Source organism: Pipistrellus kuhlii, unplaced genomic scaffold, assembly GCF_014108245.1.
Source record: "Pipistrellus kuhlii isolate mPipKuh1 unplaced genomic scaffold, mPipKuh1.p scaffold_m20_p_5, whole genome shotgun sequence".
In the NCBI taxonomy this organism is placed as follows: Eukaryota; Metazoa; Chordata; class Mammalia; order Chiroptera; family Vespertilionidae; genus Pipistrellus; species Pipistrellus kuhlii.
Window position 1 is genome coordinate 51,340,829 of NW_023425551.1, and position 18,991 is coordinate 51,359,819.

The following is an 18,991-nucleotide window of genomic DNA, read 5'->3' on the forward strand; positions in this document are numbered from 1 at the left end:
TCCACATGTGGCACTTTGGCCCCTTGAGTGTGGCTCTTCCACAAAATACCATGGCCTGGGCGAGTCTATTTTTTTTTTGTTGTTGTTGTATTTTTTATTGACTTTTTATTGAAAGGAAGAGAGAGGAATAGAGTTAGAAACATCAGTCAGCTGACTTTTGCACACCTCTCACTGGGGATGTGCTTGCAACCAAGGTACCTACCCTTGACCAGAATCAAACCTGGGACCCCTCAGTCGCAGGCCAACGCTCTATCCACCGAGCCAAACTGGTTTCGGCTGGGTAAGTCTGTTATGAAGAAGTGGTGTTAGAAGAAGTTTAAGTTTAGAAAATTTTGCTCTCAAAAGAAATTTCAATCGTTGTACTATTGATATTTGGCTCTGTTGACTAATGAGTTTGCTGACCACTGTTCTAAAATAATAAAGGGAAAACAACATGGTTTCTCATGACCTACATGAGAAGTCCTGCAATATCACTTTCCCCATACTCTGTGGGTGAAAGGCAGCCCAGATTCAAGAGGAGGGGACTACACAAGTACATGTTTCATTGGGAGATCCTCTTCGGAGGCCAGCTACCACATTTTCCTTTTATTTTTTTTATGTGTAAACATCTACTCATGTAACCACCACCAGGTCTAGAAACAACTTGCCCAACATAGAAGAACCTCCCTCTGCCTCCACCTTACCTTCTGTGTACATATCCTGATGACAATGACCTTCCTCCTACTAGAGGTAACCACTATCTTGACTTTTGTGGTAGTCATTAATTTCTTCGTAGGGGTGTCGAACTCAATCAGAGAAGGGGCCAAAATCTAAAATCCAGCCTAAATTGCGGGCTGAATGGTTTACTGAACAGTCATAAACTGTCATTGTGATGGAAATGCAGCGGAGTGCAGTGATGACAGCGCGGTGTGGGCCACATTGCAAGGCCTGGCGGGACGGATTTGGCCCGCAGGCCTTGTGTTTGACACATGTGCTTTAGAGAGTCACCATCTATGTACAAATTTCCGGGCAATATAGTCTAGCTTTTGTTTTTGAATTTTATAAAAACAGAATTGTACTCTACGCATCCTATTGAGACTTGCTCAACATTATGTTGGTAATAACAAATGGTATTGCTTGTAGACTTGCTTATTCACTTACATTGCTGCATGAATGCCATTGTAGGAATACATTTAGATTCATAAAATATATTTTTACTTCTGTTATTGACATTGGTTTGTTTCCACCTTAGGGCTATTATGCATAATGCTGCCATAAACACTCTAGGACATGACTTCTTACGCACATTTGCAACAGTTTTTCTTTATATTCGACGTGTATATAGAAGTAGAATAGATTGGGGCATCAGGAATGAAAGTGTTCAAATTACTTAGATAAGTCAAACTACTTTCCAAAGTGACTAAACACCTAACACTCCCATCTGCAAGGAACAGGAGTTCTCATACCACATAGTTCCAGTACTGGCTATATTAAGTGTTTTAATTTTCACTAGTCTGGTGGATGAGTATTGCTCTTTCAAAATCATTTTAATTTGAGTTTATCTTATGGTAGTTGAGAAGTATTAACTTTTCTTGTGTTATTTCAGACATTACAAGCATGTCAAACTCTTGACCTGCCTGGAATGTCCTCTCTTTGAAGGACTGTGCAGGTCTTTTTCTGTTTTTGTAATGAATTGTCTCTCTTTATTTTATTGATTTGTAGGAATTTAAATATTTTGTAGGTAGTTCTACTTTGTGGTTTGCCTTATCATTTTCTTTTATGTGGAATGGTTCTTAATTTAAATGCATTCAAATTAATGAGTTGATGTGCTTATTTCTTTATTAAAATGACATGAAAATGTGTCTGTCCTATGAAATAGCTCAGTCAAAATGGGAGTGTTAATATATTGAGAAAATAACAGATTTGAATACACTATGCCACCTTTAAAAACATCATCTAAAAGCACTGCAATCAATGTTGCATTCACAAGAAAGAGAAGGCAGAAAGAAAAGAGAAGAGGATGGGAATTAAAGGAAACAAGAAATAATGTAGAGGGATAGCTGAGAAGATAGAACAATCAACACCGCATAATGCCACAAAAGAGGAAATGGAACATAGCAAGCATAAGGGATGTTGTTCAAAGATTTAAGTGCTGCTCAGAGTCCAAGGACCATGAGGCTTCAACTGTCCGCCCTTTCTAATTCCTATCTTGTAGAAAGTGCTGCTTTCTAACCCATCAGACTATTCAAGTGCCAGGGGACAGTCCTTTTCTCTCGCAGCCCCTCAGCTCCCTTGGCTCATAGCTTTCCTCCCTGTACCACACATCCTGCTGGGAGCTTTACAGGCGGGGACACTGGGACACAGCTACGTGTGTCATTCAGAATCATCAAGGTGGCCAGAAAACGGAGCATTAGGTAATGTTTACTATTGGTTTTAACATGAGACACCAATCTTCAGTGTTTTTGCTCCAATCTTATCTGGGACTCAGATGTTAGCTTCTACCATTCAGTTATTTATACTCCAGGGAAGTTAAAAAAGAGGTCAAAAGGCAAACAACCTCATGATTATACTGACAGATCATTAAAGGGCCAATATGTTATAGGGTAGAAGAAGAATAGACTTTAGAATTGAATTTCATGGAATCTCTTGATATCAGGTTGTTTTTTGTTTTTTGTTTTTTGTTTTTTTTTAATTGGGGATAATATGGCCCTGCCACCAAACTATTCAATTTTACCAGTAACTAAACTTGATGAAGAGTTTGCATTCCCTTAAAATAATGGTGTTACAGGATAGATTAATAAACATCACATATCACGCTGGGATTTCTGTGCTGTAGTGGGAGAGATGTCTTATGTGACTAATGGTACATGATTCTTTTTTCACTATTACTGTGAATAACAAGGCAAATTTAAAAGGGTTATTTATTTAGTCACACACACACACACACACACACAAGGCCATTGATTTAACCTAAGGAAGGATGATAAAGTAACTATGTTCCATAATAAAATATGTTTTATGGTCAAGTTTTTTTTTTGAAACTTTTAATGGAGTTAACTTCTGAGGTTTCTATTTAAAGACACTTTAAATGTTTTTCAAGCTATTACCTAACAACACCGTAATCTCTATGTGACAAGTGTAAGTGTCCATTATTGTGCTGGGGAGTAATATAACTCTTTACCGATTTTTATTTCTGTGCCTTCCTTCAAATAGCAGGCTGCCAAGAACCTTTCTGATGTAATTGCAGTTGTGAATAATGGCACCTCCCACCACCTTTAGGTTTGTCTTTCATATCTTCTGTGCATTCTGCAAACACCTAAGAAAAGCTTCTTTGGAAGTTCATCATAAAAAGAATCTAGAAGGTTCTCAAGGAGCTTGAGTCCAATGGATAAAAGCAAAAGTTAACATTTTCTATTTTACTGTTACACATGTCCCCATCCTCCATCCCCTTTGCCCACCTCCCCTCCCAGCCCCAGTTCTGCTTCCCTCTGGCCATCACCACACTGTTGTCTGTGTCTGTCAGTTATGTTCTTTGGCTATTCCTTTAAAAATGTACATGTCTCCTGTTGTTTGATCCTTACCTCAAGCCCATAAAATAGATACTATAGTTACCCTTAGTTTACAGATAACTTAAAGGAGGCTCTGACAGGTCATTCTCAGATAAAGGAGTCTCCTGGATGGAATCTTTTGATCTTTCTGAATCTACTCCTAAAAACTGGGAAAGCAACAATGTAGGCAAGCAAGCAAGCAAACAAAAAGCCAGTGGGCCACATCTACTACAAAACAGGCTACAGGAAATGCTCATCGATTTTGGAACATGCATGGGAGGGGACAAATACTAATAGCTGCTGGATGTAAATGACACCAGGAATTGTGCCTTGGATTAGAGGGGGGAACGACCCAAACTGAGCAACAGGACAGTAGATTGGGCAATCCGCTGAAATGTAAAGTGGGAGGGGACTTCACAGACTCCAGTTATCAGGAGAGGCAAAAGGGGAAGCAGGCAGGAAGACCTGATGCTGTTTGCACATCTGGACCCTATCCACTCACCAAACTCACCCCCTGGAGCTCCTTCCAGGTCATTCCTGTACTAAGAGGAAGTACTGGGGAGAGAATTCCAGTTGAGTGTGTTAGCTTGGTTTACTCTAAAATAATGAGACGTCAGTTCTGTGAGCTCCCCTTTGGATTGCTGCCCTGAGCCTTGCAAATGTCAGGAGTGGGCCTCATCCCCAATATCAGCGTTGCAGCTGCTGTCAAACTCCAGGCGGCAGGGGCCCAGGCAGTGGCTTCCGCAAATGGCAGAGCTTCTGCTGCTCCGACAGCCAGCGGGTGTGGAGCCTACGCTGTCCTAGAAAGTGCACTTAACTCGGCGGACCCGAGTGTGAGAACATGGACTAATACTCACTTCTTCACCCTGTGAGCACAGGTCCTATTTTAGTGGCTGTTTATTCCCCAGAGTGGAGAAAGAAACCTATCTACAAGAAGCTTGCAGCCTTTCTCATCTCATATTTTTAAAAGACGTTAAAGATACTAGGAGAAATAAAAATGTGTGTAGTTTCTCCTCAAATCCTGGGAAAGATTCCTGATCCCTTTTTTCTGTATGGATATATTGTCTCATTTTTAAATCTAACTTACTTATAAATAAGAATTTAACTTAATTCATTTTCACACCATTCTTATGATGTAACCTTTTTTTTTTTTTTCTTCCTCACTTTACCAAATAGTTCTCATTTGTTCGGCAAGGGGGAAAGAAGGGATTTTAGCATGGGATTTAAAAATTCTCCTTGCTGTTTTAACAACAAATACTTGACAGAAAACCCCAAAGTAGAAATCATCTGGTGAGTAAGTGCCCGTTTTAAAGGGCATCTCCTGTCGCTTCACATGGCCTTATGGCTGGGAGTCAGGATGGGGGCAGTGGCTATTTCTCTGCTTTAAGCATTCTTCCAGTGCCGCCCAACTGCCTCACTTTTCTTCTCCTCACCGGTGACATATTTTAGGACTGGAACAATATAGATTTGTACTATAATCCCAGCAGGTAACATCTGTTGCAGGATTTTCTTTTTGCTATATTAGGAAATAGAAATAAGTCATCTTGAGCTGTGTAAGACTAAGCCATGAATTAAAGAAAAGAGTCAACAGTTAACTATTTTTATCTGCAAGTTTCCATGCTTCAAATTAAGTGTCATTCTGGGGGAAAAGAGAGAGAGAGAGAGAGAGAGAGAGAGAGAGAGGAGAGAGAGAGAGAGAGAGAGAGAGAGAGAGAGAGAGAGAGAGAGAGAGAGAGAGAGAGAAACATTTTATTTACTTAAATGAGGATTGAATGGAAGCATCGGGAGACATATGGGTTTTATCCCAGTGAAAGTGTTTTGTGGCAGATCATAGGAAAATGCATTAGTGTGTGCTCTGGGGTCCCTCAAAAATTCCATGCTAGAACCATATGATGATTGGCCCATCGATGACGGTCTATGGAATGACTTCCTTCGCAGGAGAATTAAGGCAATATGGAACAAAAATGAGTGATTAGATCTTAATTAAACTTCTGGGCTGGTAATTAAGGAGGCAGTAGTGGTGATGTGCTTTTCATTATAAACAAGCATTTGCACATTCGTTTATGTTGGTTGTCTAATGCTCTCTGCACCGGGTAAATAACCCGGGGAAATTTGTAACCGTTCTGACTTTGCCTCATAAATTTGGCAAGTTAGTTTCCTTCTTTTATTTCATTTGAGACTCAGACTACCAAGGAGGATTTTAAAGATCAAGGAGAGGAAATTTTCATGCAGAAATAATGTCACAAAAGAATAAATCCATTAAGTTTACCCTATTCCTGTCTTCATTTCTCCCTTACTCCTGCCTGCCCCAACCTATACCAGAGTACATCCTAGTAGCACCAGTTCTTTATTTCCTGAGCTTCTTTCCCCCCCTAAGCTTTCATGTCGTGAGGAGTGAAAGATGATCAGAGAACAGTGATAAACTAGCAAATGCCATAAATAGCAGCCTGTGTGTTGCAGCATGACCTGGTCCTGCTTTTAAAAAGGATTCTTTGTAGATGCAAGTCTAACAAAAAGAGTCCTTCTCCTGATGTGTTCTCCCACAGGAGCAGGTTTCGCCCCTTGTAACAGGCTCTCTAGGAATACTCTTTGAAGGGAGAATCATAGGGCTTTCAGTAGGAGTCCTTTCTTTCAGTTTCTCCACCCCCCAAAAAAACTGCATCTGTTTTTTTGTTTGTTTTTTTCTTATAGCCAGATGGACCACAGTTTCCTAAAAGGATTCTATCTACAAAGCAGGAGAGAATTATTATGCTACTTCAGGACCTGTTTCTGGTGGGGGTGGGACGCTATAGTCCAATATCTTCCCTCTGTTTTAAGTTGATTTTATATTTCAACATGAGTCTATTTGAATCAGTAATAATAAAATAAACTTTTCTACAGTCCAAAGAAAAGCATTCTAGTCCAGTTCTCTAAAAGGTGAATAGAATTATACCTAAAATGTATTTTAATGCACAAAATATTATGTGCATACATATATCTGTACAGATAGATAGCTATTATAGTTAACTAGTAAAATAAGTACTAACCAAGAGATGATTTTGAAAATATGATAAATAAAATATAGTCATTAAAATAATTAGAAAATAAGAGCTAACATTTTCTTAACTGATACATATAAACCAACTGCAACTTTGGGTGCATTAAATGTATTGTGTCATTTAAACCTCAAAATAGTGTAATTAGTGAATATTTTTATTATCTCAGCCTTACAGATGAACACACGGGGTAACCAATTATGTAGGATAGGGCTTAATAAACAACTTACTTTTGAATGATTGAATTAACTATTTACTAACTAAAAATTTATTTAAATACAGTCATATGTCACATAATGATATTTTGATCAACAGAGGAGCACACATTCGGCTGGTCCCATAACATAATAATGGAGCAGGAATATTCTTATTGTGAGGTAGTGGTTGAAGTGGTCTTAACTGTTGAAGTGCATTAATCACATTTTGTAACGATGCCGGTATAAACACACCTGCTGAACTGCCAAGTCATATTAAAGCATAGCACATATAATTATGTACAGCACATCATGCTTTACATATAAAAAAAACTGTGTTACTGGCTTATGTACTTACTGTACTAATGATACTTTCACGTTTTCTTTTTACTTATTCAATAGTTTACTGTAAAATAATGTTGTGATGTGCTGGCAGCAGCCTTGTACACCTTGTGTCTACCGAGTCTCTTGATTGCATCATTTTTTTCTTGTGCTTGATTTAATGTCATGTCATTTTGTTCATAATGGCCCCTAAGCATTCCCACAACCAAAGTCACTTCCTGCATTTCTCAGAACACATCCTTGTCATAAAGCAACACGTGACTGAATATATTTATATATTAAACAAATTTACATTAGGTATTTTTCATATTAATATGTACGTGCATACTACATATTTAATTAAATCTCTAGTTAAATAATTTTAAAAAATTAAGTATTAAACCTATTCTATTTAGTAGCTAATTACTACTCTGTGTGTGTCTGGTAGATAATATGTAAACCTACATATATTTATATTTATATTTATATTTACATAGTAAGGAGAGGAAGAAAAAATTAATGTCCATGAGTTGCCTGCATTTTTACCCCTCTTACAAATGAGACCTCATTCGCCTCTTTCTTCAGAACTACTTTATTTTCAATGATGTCTGTATAATAAACAGCCTTGGAAGACAGAAATAGTGTATGTGGAACATAGGCTTGCTTAGTCTTGGAGGCAGAGATAGAGTTATCCACCCTATGTTAAGGATAGGCATATAAGAGTTTCAGGTTCCCTAAGCTCATTGTCTCTCTCCTGTAAGGCACTCTGTTGTGTGTGTGTGCGTGCCAGGTTACCTGATCCTCTTCACATCATGTGGAAGTGAGGTTTGCAAAAGGAGCATGATAAATGCTGACGCTCTGAATGCTGCCATTGGTGTATCCAGTTCCTTTGTCTCTGACCCAGGTATCCTGTTTCCTTTGCCAGCACCCATGAAACTGTGAGAGGATACCTTGTCAGCTTACAAGTAAGATAAAAACTCGCTCCCTTCATGGTCCCCCCCCCCCCTGCTTTTTGATATATAGGTATATTGTGTTTCCTTTCTGATCTTTTTAAAATGCAAATTTACATTAGGTATTTTTCATATTAATATGTACGTGCATACTACATATTTAATTAAATCTCTAGTTAAATAATTTTAAAAAATTAAGTATTAAACCTATTCTATTTAGTAGCTAATTACTACTCTGTGTGTGTCTGGTAGATAATATGTAAACCTACATATATTTATATTTATATTTATATTTACATAGTAAGGAGAGGAAGAAAAAATTAATGTAGAGTAGATCACCTTTTCAAGGGAAGATTGGTCTTGTTAGGAGGTTAATTGGTCCCAAATGCTCCAAAAGCGTCTGTTACAGAGTAAGATACCCAAAGCACAATCACAAAGTCTATGCTTGTGGGTCTGTTTGACTTATTGTTATTCACTTATTGATACCTTTCTCTCGCGCGCACGCGCTCGCGCTCTCTCTCTCTCTCTCTCTCTCTCTCTCTCTCTCTCTCTCTCTCTCTCTCTCTCTCTCTCTCTCTCTCTCTCTCTCTCTCTCTCTTTTCTTTATTCCTACCAAATCATGGAAAGGGCAAATGGAAGGGAACAGGAAGAGGGAATGTATCAACGACAACAACTGGCTCAAGAAATGACAACTTGGTCAAACAGACCCACAAGCATAGACTTTGTGATTGTGCTTTGGGTATCTTACTCTGTAACAGACGCTTTTGGAGCATTTGGGACCAATTAACCTCCTAACAAGACCAATCTTCCCTTGAAAAGGTGATCTACTCTATATTATTTCTCTAATAAGGTCCTAAATATTTCCCCCATAAAGAACTAGCATTATGGATACAATTTGGTGATAGGAAAACAGTTCTTTAAAAGAGCTGTTCCTCCCTAATCGATTTAGCTCAGTGGATAGAATGTCAGCCTGCAGATTGAAGGGTCCCAGGTTCGATTCCAGTCAAGGGCATGTACCTTGGTTGCAGGCACATCCCCAGTGGGGAGTGTGCAGAAGGCAGCTGATAGATGTTTCTCTCTCATTGATGTTTCTAATTCTATCCCTCTCCCTTCCTCTCTGTAAAAAAAAAAATCAATAAAACAGAATTTTTAAAAATGAAAGAGCTATTCTATTGAAGGATAGTAGTTCCCTAGAAACCAGATAATAAATGCCAACTCCTTTAGTGGCAAGCAAAACTCATATCCATCTTATACCCTTTTTATTATTCTAGATCTATTAGAAAACGACACTTCTAACAGAAATTGCTACTTTTAAGCTAATATCTATAATAACAAGTGCATTCTAAAATCATATAAATATGTTATTAACACTGAAACATCACTATAATTTTGAAGGATGATAATAACATTTAAAGATAATGATATATATATCATTATCTTTAAATGTTATTATCATATATATACATACATATATATATATATATATATATATATATATATATATATAAAACACATTTAAAGATAATGCTAAATATATATTTATATTTAGCTGCAGGAAACCATCTTTAAAATATTTATGAAAATTCTGTACTAACTTTCCTGATTTTTAGTTAAACCTAAGACAATTGATTTATTTGTTTTTTTTTATGTGGTGATTTAACTGTTTTAATCAAAGGCAGTGCTAAACTTTACTTTCTGCAAACCCTCCCTGTCCCTGACTTGTGAAGCACTTTCCTCTTTTACTGGGACCTTCAGTAAAGTGTGTCTTTGCTGTGTTGGGTAGCGTAATGCTTTGCTGTTTTAGTGAACCACCTCTCAAATTTCAGAGCTCTAATGCAGTAATGGATTATTTTTTTTTACTTATATTAAATCCTATGCAAGTTCTTCTGGTTAGTGGGGTAGAGAATTCTACTCCATATAGTCATCCAGAGACCCAGGATATTGGAGGTTGTACCATCATCAGCACATGTCTCCCAGGGTCATCCTGGGTTGGTATTCGGCTGTCAGAGAGGGAAGGAGAAAGTACTACAAAAAAAACTATTCCCACTTCAAAAGCACCTTGACCCAAAGTGGCAGATATTACTTCTTCTTATAATCCATTGGCAGGAATTAATCAACAGCCCCACTGAGATGAAAGGATGACTGGCAAGTGTAACCCATGACTGGACAGTAACTTCATAAAAATAACTTCTGAATTAGATCATGCATTTTTGGTGGAATGAACATCCCTGACTCATCCCTTACTCTCCAAGGCACCTTTAGAGACCCCTTAATATTTTAACAATGCATTAATTTTATTCTTATGAGGAATTGTGGAAGCAATGACTTACTATCATATAAATAAAGTAGTATCAACTTATTCAAATTTACACTTGTTGTGATCACTATAGTCACAATGGAATAGTCTGCACAAAATGTAATAAGATAACAATTCTAAATATATCTGTGGGGGCCCTGTCCAAGGAGTCCAGTCCCTGATAGAGGGACTTGGACCTGACAGTATCCTTTCTAGTTACCGCCCACCCCCCCCACCAGAACTATAAGTCCAAAAAAGGAAAGGGAAAAGAATAGAGCATGGTCATGCATAGAAAAACATTATTTAGTTCTCGAAATATGTGGTTATTATTAACTACTGAACAAGTCCATTGAGTTTTATAGATGGCCAAATCAGGCAACACAGAAAGCAGACCTAAGGTATTTCCTACCAGGCCTCTGCCACCCAATGGCATTCCCCAGAAGAACGGGTGTTAATTATAAGCATGTATTCACCTCTTGCTATATTTAATAATCAGATAAACATATTTACTGGAAATACAAATATATGTATTGATTTACATAGCATGAAATATATGATTAAGGATTTAGACAAAGAATGTAGAATTTGGTTGAATTCTTCCAGCCTCTCATAGGTCATAGGCTCAAAACACAATTCTTATGTTGGCTCCTTTCTTTGTGATTTATCACTTTTTTACCATGGACTAAACTGAAGGTAGACCGAAACAATCGCATGTCAATGTGGGCTGGAACTTTCAGGTTTTTTTTTTTTTTTTTTTTTTTTTTTTTCGAGTCGGAAGAAATAATAATGGACTTGAGTTTGTACACATGCCTGACCAGTTTGGCTCAGTGGACAGAGTGACAGCCTGTGGACTGAAGGGTCCCAGGTTCGATTCTGATCAAGGGCATGTAGCTTGGTTGTGGGCACACCCCCAGTAGGAGGTGTGCAGGAGGCAGCTTATTGATGTTTCTCTCTCATTGATGTTTCTAACTCTATCTCTCTCTCTCCTTCTCTGTAAAAAATCAATAAAGTATATATATATTTTTTTAAAAAATTGTACACATGGATTATTAGCGCAGGTTTTGGATTGTGTGGTTCTTTGACATTTTTGGAAATGACTGAGAAATTTATTGTATCTGGTCATGTGGTCATCTTCTACTTATTGTTATTATTTTTTTTAAACTAGCATGCAACCAGGTAGGTGCAAACAACCCAGGGGGAAGGAGGGTGCTGGGACACTGCTCAGAGTATAGAAGCCCTGCTAATTAGAAATTAAGTCTAATCAGACCACTTGGTGTCAGGCTATTTACTTTTTTATGTGCATCGGGATATTTTTTTTAGGAACTGTTAAAATAATAGCACAATCAGTTGTGACCTGGTATAATGTGATATGGAATTGTTTCCACAGAAATTAACTGTAGACATAGGATCCGTATTATTTGCAACATGTAAAAATATATGCAGAAAAACTAAAGCAGCGTTTTTCTATAGGAATATATATTTGCAACCATAGTAAATTCATCTTATATATTTGTACAAATATTCTTCAGTGCAAACCCAGACCTAAATCATGCTGGTTTGTCTTTTGTATACTTCTTTTTTAGGGTTTTCTTGTTATATGTGAAATTGTGAAGGACTGCAATGTATTTCTCTCAAAATTTATACTTTTATCAAGGGTGTGTTTCTAAATCCATAATATTTGAATCTGTGTAAGGCTGTTTGGGTAGTTTCATTGCTGTCTGCTTATTTCATTTGCCTGTTCTGCATCTTTGGCCAACTCGCAAAGTATGGTTCCCAAACCACCAGCATCCACATTCCCTGGGATCTTTTTTAAGTTCAGAAATCCTGTCCCCATTCAGACTATTTACTGAATGCATATGGACATTTTTAGAAAGGTGCATATAGAGTGCCTTAAGGGTGGGATGGAGGGGGTCATCTGTATTAACAATAAAGGCTGGGGGGGGGGGAAGTGCCTTGGTTTGAGGAAGAATTGGTCATGCATTTTCCTTGTACCACAGGGATGGCATGTGACCCAGCATTGGCCAATGAGAGCACCACCACCTTAAGAACCGTTTGCTTAATTTAGAGGTGGTTGAGAGATGAGCCCATGAAAATCTGCATTGCCCAGGAAACCTGTGGCAGGGTTATCCAAAGCAGCTATCTTCAGGCTTCTCAGTTTTCTGAATCAAGTTCCATAATCCTAATGCCAACATTTTCATTATATAGAGAGACAACCTAAGAATGAAAGCAGGAGAAGGGGATGGAGAAACGGGAGGCAGAGAAGGAAACAGAGGAGAAGAGGAAGGGGAAGGGCAGGGAAAAAGATGACTAAGCTCCTGATACCCTCTGTGGCTAAGCCAGCATCACCATGGGATTTCTAATTGCATGTCGTTAAATTCCATTTCTTATGTTAGAGTTGGCTTTCTGACACTTGCAAATGAATGTGTCCTAATTGTACAGATGATAAAAGTGTCTACAGGAGGAATTTAATTACTAACCTACCAGTCCACGGTCTCTTAGTGTGCCTTACATTTAGAAACATGATTTAACTGTCAGCTTCAGACTGATTCACTCTCTAATGTATTCAACAAAGCAACATCATGTTTTGAATTCCTGAATTACAAACATGTGCTTTTGCTTGAATAATTAACCCTTTGCACTCTGCTGTCCCCTCTCAGGGAACATCGGAATTCTAGCATATCACTCGGATGTCCCCTCTCAGGGGGGACGTTGCAGTTTATTAGTGATTACGGGGAATTGAATTAATTCAACGCACGTGTCCGCCGCAAAGTAGCATTGAGTAGCTGGTAGCCAATGTCCAGAATGGTTCGGAGTGCAAAGGGTTAAAAATGTGGTTGCTAGTGATCTTGCTATAATGGATTAAGTTAAGGATTGATGAAAATGCCAGGGATTAGTGTTTTTACCTGGTTATTAAAAATTCTTAGCTTGAACTGCTTCTTATCATCTCAATGATTTTAATCCTCTTAATATTCTCTGAAAATATGTTTGATAATATTGACATACTATAGGTAAACAGATTTAAAGAACACAGCTGATAAAGAACAAATATTTCTTCTTCCCACCCTTCTTGTTTCTTGCTTACTTCCTCAGCTTGACTCACTTCCCATCTTTAACTCTTCACCTTCTCTTTCCTTTCACTTTTATTCCTGGTCCAAATAGTGGGCAGCATCAAATACCAAAGCCTGTGTTTTATCATACTGAAATTAAACAATTTGTAATTTTCCCACATTATGAAATTGTAGTTATCACATTGTCCAGTAAATATTATATATCCTCTTACTGGGGATGTTAAAAAATACAAAACATTGCAAAGCAGAGATTAGGGTTGACTTAAATGCATTTATTTCATTATGTAATATATTAATTTGGAAATTATGCTGTAGACTCACATACCATTTCATTTTTAGATATTTTTTATCACAAAAGTTAAGCTGATTCATCACAAAATAGAAAGTTTCAATGTGCAGTTCTATTATATTTATCAGTTTAACTATATATCTATTTATTACTCTATCAACTAACTATTCATCCATCCATCTTATCCCCTATGGTAAGAGAGACTTTTGAGGGTTGAGCCAGGCTAAGAGCAATACTGAGTTCTAAACATGAAAGGAGATGCTCTTCCTACCTACTTGCTATAAATCCAATTTAAGTTACAAATATTTTCCAGAGAGGAAGAACAAAGGCTAATTTTCATTCATTCGATTAGTTACCTGTTTAATACTTTTGCATTTTGAGGTTCTGTGGAATTAGGGAAAGGAAAATAGTTAAGTCATTATTCTTCTAATATAACTAGTGGCCCGGTACACAAAATTTGTGCACATTAAAAGGGAATTAATTAGAGGAAATATTTTAATATTGCTGTTTTCCCTTTTTCTATAATAGAAGTGTCAGAGATGAAAGAAAATTAGCAAAATGTATATGAAAAATCTTCCTCCTGTCAGAGTCTGGGGCATGCCATGGGACCCCGAATCAAGTCCCTGCCTACCCATGTGTGCCTTGAAATTGCACAAGACCCAGACTGGGCTGGCTCTACCCTCATTGGGCAAGATCCAGACCCTACTGGCCCCACCCAGTGAAGCCCCACTGGGCGGGCAGGGGCACAGCCTCGGGTCCTCGGGCCCAGGGTCTGCGCCACAGCCTGACATCCCTCTTCAGTCTTTGCCAGGGTGGGGGTTGCAGCCTGAGGTCTTTCATCGAACCCCACCAGGTAAGGAATGCAGCCTCAGGTCCCTGCTGATCGCTCGTTATGGGAACCCCCGCCTCTGCTGTGGGTACAGCCATCTTCTGATTGTGTGATGAGTGAGGATCAATTTGCATATTACCTCTTTATTATATAGGTTTAGATAGGATGTGATATGTTTGTTAAGTGGTTGGGGCTTGGAGAGGTTTGGGAGAAGAAGGCCTTGTAACTTATCCTGAGAATTATTATTAAAATACCCAGACGCCTAGATTTCCTCCTTTTCCATGGAAATTTGAGTATGTGTCAAGGTTTGGAGTGGTCTTTGTGAGAAAGTTTTCAAGGGTATGTTTCCAGTATATTCCAACTTTCTCTGGCTCTTCCACCATTTATAAGTACTTCATGGAGTTTCCAACTGGTGTTCTGGGAGCAGAGATGAGGGGGCAGTTAGTTCTGTGTAGAATAGAGTCGGAGAACTCAGAGAAAGATCTAAAAGCTATTGTGCTCATTGCTTTTGTATTTGAGTTGGGCCTTGAAGAATCAGATCAATAAAAATAGGTGGAGAAATAGAGGAAAGAATTTCAGCTTGTGGAAATTGAGGCATTATGTTTATTAAGGTTTTTTACCTTATGCCACACACATTCTTCAGATCATAGACAAGAAGGTGAAGGACAGAGAGTACATATTTTTCCTATAATTTCATAGATGATAAAACATGGGGCTGTTTGTGAATCCCAGCTTTCTGTTAAAAAAGTGTGCTCTAAACCTCCACACTTGGCTTCTATGAAGGTAGATCTTAAGGGAATAATGATCATTTGGATGCATCAGGGTCACTACTTATTGTGATGAGAATTGACTTTATCTGTAACATAGTATTGGTCAAGCCATCTATCTCCTAGTATATTAATGTTGATTTTTACTCTTCCACAGTCTATTGTCTATATTAAAGCACTTTCCTGAAAATTGTCATTTCTGCCTCATAGTGAGTTCTGTGTGTGTGAGTTCCCTGTGTATGTGTATGCATACATGTGTTTATGCGTATAAGTGTACACACACACACACACACACACACATTTATATATGTGCTGAGCCCTCTAGTTGCTCCTATCAGGGTAGAGTCTGTCACCAAGCATAGGTGCATTCTTGACCTGCCGCATGCCACGGGCTCATGCACAGACAGATGCCGAGCAGCTTATGGAACTGCGGATGGAAGAGCACCAGCCACATGATCCTTCAGTGAAATTTTCTTTCCAGACTGACGTCCGGTGGTTTGGCTTCTCAGAATGGACTTCGGTGTGCAACATCTACTTTGTGGAGAGAATAGAAGTCTAGTCTCAAATGTTGTTTTACGTGTGAAAATGACATCAAAGACTGCTCCTTGCCCTTGTTTTTCATAAGCCACTTCATTCAGTCCCAAATTCATTATCAAAATCCTTTGGCATGTTGTCATCCACCCCTAAATGCTATTGCATGTAATCTCTCAGGGACAGGGGGTAGTTCAAATGCTAATAGAGAATGTGCATGTGGTTGTTAGAGTAGGCCAGGTGCCTCACTTAGCCCTCTGTATGCATTTCCACCTCATTGCTTATGGAGACTCTGAAAGAGGCTAGCTTCAGCCAGCTCCAGGATACCACGAGCTGCCCTGGCAGCTCATCCTTCTGCTTGTCAAGTGCAATGAGATAGGAATGATAGGATTGAAAAGCAATAAGTTTTTAAAAGATATTTTTTTTAACACTTGAAAATAATGTGTATATTCATTATGGTCAAATGTTACATTCAGCTCATTCAAAAATAATTCAAGCTGTGAAACTATAAACCTTAATATTTGCTAAGGTCAAGGAGACACATGAGAAATTCTCAGTAAATGTTAGTTATGTAAAGTGAAGCTGTTTATACAGCTTTCATTATTTGAACTTCCATTCCCATGATGAAAACATTTGATATCATAAGTAAATGCAACTTTTTCATTTTAATCAGGTTTTCTTTGGGGACAAGGGCTAGCTTGTATTTTCACTTCCTCCTTGGTTACTGTGTTCTGAAAAAAATGATTGTGTTGCCTAATTGACTTTACAAATATATTTTGTTCTGTTTTCCCATTAAAACATGGTTCAAGACTACGCTATTTCAAGGAAAAAGCCAAAGAAGCATATAGTCCCAAATCCCAGTTGAGGAGCAAACACTATTTCTGTTGAAGAAATTCATTAGTATTATGAACTTAAATTAGAAAAAAAAAAAAAAAAAATATATATATATATATATATAATTTTCTAATTTAAGTTCATATATATATATATATATATATATATATATATATAATCATGAAGTGAGCTTAGATCTGTTAGATTATACAGTTTAAAATTCTCTATGTGCTGCTCTTTCCATTTGATTCCATGGCATACCGTCCTTTTGAAAGTGGATTTGTGATCCTATGAGTGTAATTTTTTTTCAGTGTAATTCTATTTTATTTGTTTGCATTAATAAAAATGAAGGAAGATGTGCTTCTATGCAGTAGATAAATATGAGAAGTTTTCTAAGGACATGGAAAGAGTAAGAAGGAAGGGGTGTCATTTTAATTGTGGCCAATCTTAATAGAAAACAGAGAAGCTAAGGAAAAAAAATCCTAGCCCTGTGAAGATCACATGTTTCTTTTTTTTTGGGGGGGTGGGGTGGGGGGGTGGGGGGGTGGGACCAGAATTTGCTGAGTATAGAGATAATGCTCATATTTGTTGGAAGGCAAAAAATTGAGAAAGGACAGCTTCAGACACATGTAGATTTTTCAAGTTGCTGCTAATAAGTTTTCACTTTCTGTTGGCGTGATCATTTCATTGGTTTGAGAGCTATGATGTTACCAGTTATCTCAACTATTTGGCCAGAGTCCTCTTAGTAGATAAAATACTGTCTAAAGTCCTGTTCACACTGCTCTTTGTTCAACTGCAGCTATATAATTATTGCAATTTAATTAATCTATTCTCTCAATTTATTGAGCATTTTTAATATATGCAGAAATAAATATAAGAATTATTAGGTCCCAGTTGCTACATATATATTTATTCAATCTTATGACTTATAACATTTTTAAAAAGTTTTTATTTATTTTAGAGAGAGAGGAAGGGAGAAGGATAGAGAGATAGAAACATTGATGAGAGAGAAACATCAATCAGCTGCCTCCTGCATGCCCTTATTGGGGATCGAGCCTGCAACCTGAGCATGTACCCTGATGGGAAATCAAGCTGGTGACTTCTTAGTTCATGGGTCAATGCTCAACCACTGAACCACACCGGCCAGACAACTTATGCCATTTAAGCTCCTTTTTTTTTCAGCCATAAAACTCCTTTTATTCAAAGTGAAGACTTAAGAAAAAAAAGAGTAACATAAACTGGAAGAAGAGAGGTTAACGTGGAAAATAAGGACTGCAGAAAATGCTAGCTCCGTTTTTTAAAATAAACTTATTTAGAATAGTTTTAAAATAAACTTATTCTATAGTTTTAGAATTATACAAAAGTTACAGAGGACAAAGAGTTCCTTTATACCCTACTCACAGCTTTCTATTGATAGCATCTCATATTACTGTAGTTAATTTGTCCTAGGTAATGAACCTATGAACCAATATTATTACATTACTATTAACTAAAGACAACACTTTATTTGGATTTCTTCAATTTTTAATCAAATGTCTTTTCTCTATCCCTGGATCCTGACATTCAGGATACCACAGTTAATTAATTGTAATGTCTCCATATGTCCTGTTGGCTGTGCTACTTCTTCATTTTTTCCTCTTAGAAATAGACTGCAGAGATGGTTTTGGGTATAAAAACCAGAGATAAAAGCACCACCCTCACCACAGCATGTTAATGGCACATAATATTAACATGACTTATCACTCCTGAAGTTAACCTTGAACTCCTGGCCACGGCATTTATCAGATTTCTCCACAATAATGTTTCTCTCCACTCCCCCACCCCCTTTTATACTATACTCTTTGGAAGGAAGTTATGTGCAGCTCCCACAGAGGAATGGGGAATTATATTCCACCTCTGTGAATAGGGATTATTATATAGAGTGTCTGGAATTCGGGATGGGAGATGTATTTATTATACTCCATGTCTAAATGCTGGACCCCAAATGCACTTTTATCCTTCTGAAATCAGTTATGGAAAAAAATGTGAGAGCTTCCTATGGGGATGGGACTTGAAAACAAACCTGTTCAGAGAACAGTTGACATTTTTATTCTGTTTCGTAACTTATTTGCTCAGTTTTCAATATGTGCCAGTGAGGTCATTTCATAGAATCCTTTTGTTTCACACAAGTGTTCTCCGCCTTAACTGTCTATTAGCATCACTTGAGAAACTTTGACATAATATCAGTCCTGATTTTATTGTTCTGGGTCATCTTTAAAGTTCTCAGGTGACCCAGAATACACCTAGGGTTTTACAGCACTGCCTTATACACTGAGAGAAGTATTCCCATGTTTCAGCTGGTAATTTAACC